The 8,162-nt window shown below is 43.5% G+C and overlaps 1 long non-coding RNA gene across 1 annotated transcript in view; it reads right to left on the bottom strand.

Annotated features, from left to right (window-relative positions):
- Window positions 1–6,438: 6,438 nt before the first annotated feature.
- The window catches only part of LOC115271251, an 11,865-nt gene continuing 10,141 nt past the window's right edge, over window positions 6,439–8,162 (bottom strand). Inside the window, exons 2-3 of the long non-coding RNA XR_003899858.1 lie at window positions 7,736–7,788; window positions 6,439–6,831 (exon numbers count right to left, since the gene is read on the bottom strand). This is a non-coding gene — a long non-coding RNA (uncharacterized LOC115271251). The remainder of the gene's footprint in view (window positions 6,832–7,735; window positions 7,789–8,162) is intronic.

Below are 8,162 nucleotides of genomic sequence, written 5' to 3'. Positions count from 1 at the left end.
GGTGTGATTTTGTTGGTTTCCCTCCATCCTTTCTTAAAGAAAAAAAAAGGAGAGGGTGTAGAGTAGGAGAAAAAGATTGGAAAATCCAAAAATAAAATAAAATAAAATAAAATAAAAATGTTCGGATTATTAAAAAAAATGCTTGAGTTGTTCCATTGAAAAACCTGGCAAATGCCATAAAAATTTCAAATGAAACAAAAAAGAATAACACGTTCAAAATGTGTCCTGGAAAATAATTCCCATTTTTAACCACAAAGACTCCCCTCCAATGTTTTTTCACCTCTCCGGGGACAATGGGCCATATCCACAAAGGTACTTAGGTGCCTAAGCTCCAGGTTTCTGCCTTTGGATGCACTCACTGTTGCCTCACCCTAGGTAGGAGACAGGTATCCAGGTGCCCAAGTCCCAGTGCGATCCACAAACCAGGGGAAGATTGGCGGGCAAGCATAAAATCATAGAATATCAGGGTTGGAAGAGACCTCAGGAGGTCATCTAGTCCAACCACCTGCTCAAAGCAGGACCAACACCAACTAAATCATCCCAGCCAAGGCTTTGTCAAGCCGTGCCTTAAAAACCTCAAAGCATCTATCTTTTGTGCAGGGCCCAATCCAGTGGGTCTGCTCAAAGGCTGCCTAGCTCTACGCTAATAGCCAGCCATGGGGGGAGAGGAGGAGGTAATTCTTTCTAGCAGAAGTATATATTATTAAGTCACATGATGGGTGGAAAACTGAAGATTTAGCCATTATATTTGTCCAGAAGTTAATGGCCTAGATGACTCATCCAATCTGAACATGGTGAGTAAAATATCATTTTCTCTGCCCTCTAGGGATGGCTGTGTGAACATAGATCATAGCATCTAATTCTCCTCAACAAAACCACATTTTCTCTTACCAGAGAGAATACACAAGGAACTTTCCAATCAGTGTACCATAGTCTTCTATGACAAGCATTGCAATTTTGTGTGTCCAGAATAACAACACCAAATTCTTTCCCAAGTATCATTGCACACAGAGCTAACACACAATTTTATATACTGGCATCCTGAGTGGGGGGGCTGTGACATACCCCTAGATTGTGGGACTGCTGAGTCCCCTTAAATTCTTCAGCCTGGGCTGTCCTTCACAATTCTATGCTAGTGATAAGCAGCAAATCCCTCCAAGTGTTGTGATCACTCACCCATCAACATGTGGTGGCACACACCCAGTTGAGTTGCATGAATGCTTTTTAAGCCACTCATGAACTATACACAGGGAAACCTCAGCCAATTTCCCCAGCCCCCAACCTTGCATCCCAGTGATATACCATCTCAGACTGCTCAAGACCTTCTCTTGAACAGTGCAAGCTCGTTTATTAGTTTGCCACTTCATCAAAGGAAGTTGGACATCCACCAGCCTTTGTAATCTGAGCAGAATCCCCAAGCACTTTAGACAAATTAGACATCAAAATAAGTTTCTAACTACAGAAAGATAGATTTTAAGTGATTATAAGTGTTAGGCACAGACATCAAAGTTGGTTACATAAAAAATAAAAATAGAATCACAGTCTAAATTCTAACTTTAATAGACTAAGCAATATTTGAAACAAACAGCTTCTCTCACCCCACTGGATGTTTCAGGCAGTTTACAATTCCCAATACACAGGCTGAATTCCCTTCTCAGTCTGGGACCAATCTCCCCAGTTCAAAGTCTTTGTCTTCCAAATGATCTTCCAGGTATTAGGATGGGGGAGGAGAACAGCCGAGTGGTGATATCATTGACCGTCATTTATACTTTATTTTGAGGTGCTAGAAAGATCCTTGCTGTGACGTGAGGGTTAGGTTGCCCTCATTCTGTACATGCCCTGAGGATGCAATCCACGCCATCCTCCAGATCATTAATGAAGATATTGAACAAAACTGGCCCCAGGACCAACCCTTGGGGCACTCCACTTGATACTGACTGCCAACTAGACATAGAGCCATTGATCACTACCCGTTGAGCCCATTCATCCAGCCCATACTTCTTTAACTTCTTTAACTTGCTGGCATATTTTAAATTTTAAAATATTGTGTGCAGAATTTTTAATTTTTTGGCACAGAATTCCTCAGGAGTAAGCTTTACTAATTATTCATTGCTGTGGGTAAAATGTGTGCAATAAGTTTTTTTCCTCTAAAGCTTCTCAGTCCCCCCCCCCATAATAAATTCTGTGCCCCCAGGAGGGCGTACCCCATAGTTTGAGGTTGAGGGTGCCCCACATCAGCCCAGGTGAGTGCTCTAACCACTGGGCTAAAAGTTAGAAGATGGACTCCTCCTCTGTCCATGTGGTGTGGAATGAGGCAGGCGCCTAACAATTCTTCACAAGAACTGAGGGAGGCAGAAGAGGAGTTCCCAATTGTGGATTTCAAGCAGAGATTGGGCTGCAGGGAGGTGCCTGAGTTAGGTACCTACCTCCATGAGAGGTGTAGGGCTTAGTGCAGCCCTTTTTTGGCATCTCCCATTGGCTCTCTCAGTCAGCTTTCTACCTATCATGCTGGCTTTTGCGGATCACATTCTTGGGCATCTATGTCTCCCTATTCATTCTATAGGGAACCTACTCACCTAACTCAGGATTTGTGGAACACATTTTTCCCATATTTTCTTGACACCAAAAAGTGAGGCATTACAGTGCTCAGCGTCACAATGCATAAGTCCCTTTATGGTTCCAGGCCTAGGATGAATAAAGCTGGTTGACATGTTTCAAATACAAATTTTTTGCCACTTATTTTTTTTTTTTTCAAAAATGAAAATTTTCATGGGAAAATGTAATTTTCCATTTATTTTCAGCTTTTCCAACAGGGAATGTCAATATTAAATTAGGTTAAAATTTGAGATTCATTTTGAATTAATGTTTTCATTTGTTTTGGTTTAAAAAAGCAAACCATTTCTAAAAATTTGAGATTTCAGAATTTCTCCCTTTTCCCCCCATTTCCCTTGTTTGCCCCTGAATGACACAGAATGAATTATATCTAGGTTTTTCTGTCATTTGTGTATTTTACACACTACATTTTCAAAACTTCCTCAACTTTGGAAAAGTTACAAAGTGGCAAAAAGTGGTTCCCCCCCCCATTATCTGCATAATAGCTGTGTGTTGCATTTCCTGCAACCAGATGGGGTTTTTAGTACAATGAGAAAAGATAAGAGATGGAACTAAAGTGTTAAAGGGTATGGTGGGAGTGGAGGCGGAGCAACATTGTGCATCGACTACAAGAAAGGGACCGAGAGACTTTTTCCATTGGACCATATGAACTGGAACCATAAACTCACTGAACGTTAAATCTCACCAAATGAGGGTCAATCCATCCTCATCATCGTATCCACTCATTATACTCCACACCTGACATAGCCATTATATGAACAACATACCCTCATATCGCAATGTCTGTACTTTGACTCATTAATCATTTACCTCCAATCAGGGATATTGCAGATTATGTATTCCTTACGCCAGCCGATCTTAAACCGAACTTCACACCCCCTGATAATCTGTACGTTATTCCCTGATAACCAGAAACTTCTATGCTTAAACTCTGTACTGTTCACTTTTTTAAAACATCATCTTAATAAAATTTTTATATATGAGCATACATTGGAAGGCTGCCTGGCTGTTCTCTCAACGCAAGGCCAAGCAATCAGTCGGGAGGGGCAAGAGTGGATTGGGGGAAAAGGTATAACACACTAAAAGGCCAAAGAAATGCCTGTCTCTGACCGTAGCACACCCCCACTCCTCACCCCTCCCATGGGATACAAAAGAGGTGGGGTGAAGACCATAAATTCATGACCCGCCAAAACGGAACATGACCATAAGTTGTAAGGGGTGTGACTAGGGGCGTGCACTTCAGGTATATTTGGGCCTGCTAAGGAGGAGGAGGTGGGGAAGGGGAATGGGGAGGGGGGAGGAGCAGAGACACAGGGCAAGGTTCTGTGGCGTCAGAGCTGGGAAGCGGGACACTGGAAAACAAGGCTTTGTAGTGTCAGAGTTATAGAAACTAATCCCAATAAACATCTTGTTGCCTGCACTTTGGACTTCTGCTTTCTGTCTGCGTGACAAGAACTAGGGGAGGAGGTGAAGGGAAAGCCCTCTAACAATAGCTGCAGTGATTTTTTCCAGTAGTGTAAAGAGGCAGAGAGTCTCAGAGCCCGGGCCAACTGACTCGGGTTTTGAGGCTTGTGCTACGGGGCTAAAAATAGCAGTGTGGATTTTCCCACTCAGGTTGGTGTCCAGGGTCTTGGACCCTCCCCCACACTGGGTTTCAGAGCTTGGGGTCCAGTCCAAGCAGGAATGCCCACACTGCTACTTTTAGCCCCACAGACTCAGTGTCATTTTTTTCAGTGTAGATGTACACCTCTACCTCGATATAACGCTGTCCTCGAGAGCCAAAAAATCTTACCGTGTTATAGGTGAAACCGCGTTATATCGAACTTGCTTTGATCCACCGGAGTGCGCAGACCCGCCCCCCCGGAGCACTGCTTTACCGCGTTATATCAGAATTCATGTTATATCGGGTCACGTTATATTGAGGTAGAGGTGTACTCTGAATGTACATTTTGAACTGATTTGCATTCACAGCAAGAGACATTTATTAGTGACAATCCATGGGATATATTTAAATTTATTTGTATTTCAATGTCAAGATATAAAATATATTTTTAAAATAGCTATCCCAACGCTATGCAGACAATAACCAATACAATCCAACCAGAAAAAAAATCCAAGCCTGTCCTAGAACTGAAATTTCCATATCTCAGCTCCCAAAAAACCTTAATCTACAATAATATAACAATACATAAATGCATACCTTTGCTTATTCTCCTGAGAACTTGAACTCTGCGTAAACATCTGTTCAAGGGCAAACTACTACTGACTTGTGGTTTTTAAAATTTTTTTTGAGGGGGGGGGAGAAAAGGGAAGGATTAAAAAGAGAGAAAAAAGGATGGTATTGTGACAATCAGGGTCCAGACACTCCAGAGAGAGAACAGGGGCTCAGAACCCCAAAGAATAAGCAATCTGTTTGTTCAGTGTTTGTACAGCACCTACCATGATGGAATGCTGACCAATGACTGGGGTTCCCAGGCAGGGGCAACAGATTCTTCCTAAAAATGGTGGGGCCACAAAGCCCTCCCCCCTGCCCCTGGCCTCTGCCCCTCCTCTTCCCCCTGAGGCCCTGCCAGGCTGGAAGCCTGAACCCTGCCTGGGTAAGAGCGGCCTGGGGAGCTGTGGGGATCCACGGACCCTGCACCTGCCCTGGGCACAGAGCCCATGAGCAGGGACACTGGCCGGAGGCTGCTCTCAGGCCCCCCCACCCTGACAGGTGGAGTGTTTGTGGCTCCCCACAGTGGCCCAGGCTCCCCGGGCCACTCTTACTCGGGCCAGGTTCCACCTTCCATCCTGGCTTGAGGGCAGGGCCTCAGGGGAAAGGGGAGGGACCGGGGGTGGGGCCCGTCCATCCACTTTCAAAAACTGGGAGTGCCATGGCCCCTTGGCCCCCCTGTTCCGGCGCTTCTGTTCTCAGATGCTACTACAATACAAATAAATAATACAGTAACTCCTCACTTAACGTTGTAGTTATGTTCCTGAAAAATGTGACTTTAAGCAAAACGATGTTAAACTAATCCAATTTCCCCATAAGAATTAATGTAAATGTGGGGGGGGGGGTAGGTTCCAGGGAAATTTTATTTTTCCAGACAAAAGGCATTATATACACATTTTAAACAGGTAATTTAATACAGGTATTAAACAGGCTGGCAGCAAACCATCTGATTGCTGTGGGCAGGAGGCAGGGGAGGGAGGGGGAGACTGCACGTCGCGTCCTCGCTCCTCCCCCCAGCCTCCTGAATGTTGCAAGCCAGCTGATTGTCGCGGGCAGGAGGTGGGGGGAGCAGGGGGAAGGCACTGATCCGCAGGGCCCGCCGGCAGGGGGGAGGCGCTGGGGGGGGGATATAGGGGGGCTGCCAGCTGTAGACAAAGCAGGCAGCCAAACGACGTTATGGGGAGCATTGCACAACTTTAAAAAGAGTATGTTCTGTAATGGAGCAGGGATGTAACATCGAAACAACGTTAATGACACTTCAACCTCCCTGGCCACACAATAGCAGATGTAAAGGTAGCCATCTTACAGCAAAAAAACTTCAGGACCAGACTCCAAAGAGAAACTGCTGAGCTCCAGTTCATTTGCAAATTTGACACCATCAGATCAGGATTAAACAAAGACTGTGAATGGCTAGCCAACTACAGAAGCAGTTTCTCCTCCCTTGGTGTTCACACCTCAACTGCTAGCAGAGCACCTCACCCTTCCTGATTGAACTAACCTCGTTATCTCCATACTGATTTATACCTGCCTCTGGAAATTTCCATTACTTGCGTCTGATGAAGTGGGCATTCACCCATGAAAGCTTATGCTCCAATACTTCTGTTTGTCTTAAAGGTGCCACAGGACCCTCAGAAACAGTATAGTCATTCAGCCATTAAAGAAGCACGCGCACTCCTACTGAAATGTAAGTTTCCATGGCGGCAGCAGGCTATTTTCCAGGGACCTCGTGTTCAGCTGATTATCCACCAGGCTCTTTTCCAGGTATCCCTCTTTGGACGAAGGTAACAGGTTTGAGGAGCCTCCTTTTTCTGTTCTTCAAAACCTCACTGACATTTTTGATTTTAAACTATTTTTTCACCTCACTCCCAGAATGAAACATCCTGTAGCAAACCCATAAAAGATAATCTTGTTGCTCATCTGGTGTTTATGGTGAAGCTCATACTTTTGTTACTGGGAGGTCTAAAGGTCAAAGCCCAGCTTGTATCTATTCTGAGACAGGAGTCAGTCTGAAGGGAGAAATTATAAAATAGCATCAGGAATTCCTGAATTCCGAGGACTATCGAGTGATCTTGGCATAAGATAACACAAGTAGTATACCGCTCAATAGTATTCATCACCATGCAATTTTCACAGGTCTGTATGCCCAATTAGGGCCCATTTAGGGCTTATGTCCCGCCTTCTCACCCCATTTCCGGTGGCGCCAAAGTTTGGCGCCGTTGGCCATTTTGAAAAATTGTGTGTGTGTGTTTGAGTAGGGGTAGTGTTGTGTGTGTTTGTGCTTGGGTACATGGAGAGGAAAAGGTTCAAAGAAGAGAGTGAGAGAGTGTAAAGATGAAAAAAGAAAGTTTGAGTACGATTTAGAGAAAAAAAGGAAAGAAAGGTTCTTTGGGGTGGTTGAGTTAGGAGAGAGGTTGGTAAAGACAGGTTATTCAAGACTAGAAAGATAGAACTTAAAGAAAAAAGGAAATATTTGATTTTAAAGGGTTAGTTTAAGAAAAAGAGTAAAATAATATTGAAAACTAGGTTTAAAAATGGCATTTACTAAGGCAAAGCCTGTTTGGTAAGCACAGGGTAAAAAAGTGAATAAAAAAGCATTTAAACTATTCAATACCAGTGTAGGTTAAGAAAAAAGAGAGGTTAAAAGAAAGAAAAAGAAAAAAAAAAAAAAAAGATAGACAGCACATGGTGGAATCAGAATGAGAGAGAAGCAGGCAGAGTCTGTTTAGTAAGCACAGGGTAAAAAAGTGAATAAAAAAGCATTCAGTATCAGGGTAGGTTAAGAAAAAAAGAGGTTAAAAGAAAGAACAGGGCAAGAAAAGGGAAAAGAGAGCCCCCTTTGCAAAGGGCAAAGATAGACAGCACATGGTTGAGTCAGAGAGAGAGAAAATATGAGAGAGAGAGAATTCTCACCTTTTAAGTCTTTCTGTCCCTGGTTCAGACCTTCTCAGACTTGTTATCACCGCCTGTGAATCGGACCAATTAGAGTTTGTTTTACAACAGCGTCATAGAATTCATTTTTTGAACCAATTCTAGAGTCCCAAGATTTTAAAGAAGAGCCAACTCCCTCCTCTCTCCCCCTCCCTTTTAACTGTTTTATTCTTATCTAAAGAAGCAGACCTTTAGCTTTTTTTTTTTGCCATGTAGCCCTTTTACAGAGGGTTTTTTATAAAATTTAAAACCATAAGCTTTTAGTAACAAGCAAATTTTAAAAGTTGTCCCCTAGGTTTTAGACTAACAGGGGTTATTTTTTAGTAAGCACAATGTGAAACAGGCTTTTGCAGCAAAGCTCCTGTTAGCAAAGCAGCCTCTGTGAGTCAGTGGATCACAGAGAAGGAGT

Source organism: Terrapene carolina, unplaced genomic scaffold, assembly GCF_002925995.2.
Source record: "Terrapene carolina triunguis isolate 2854851 unplaced genomic scaffold, T_m_triunguis-2.0 Scaffold192, whole genome shotgun sequence".
In the NCBI taxonomy this organism is placed as follows: Eukaryota; Metazoa; Chordata; order Testudines; family Emydidae; genus Terrapene; species Terrapene triunguis.
This window is presented reverse-complemented; position numbering and strand designations above follow the sequence as displayed.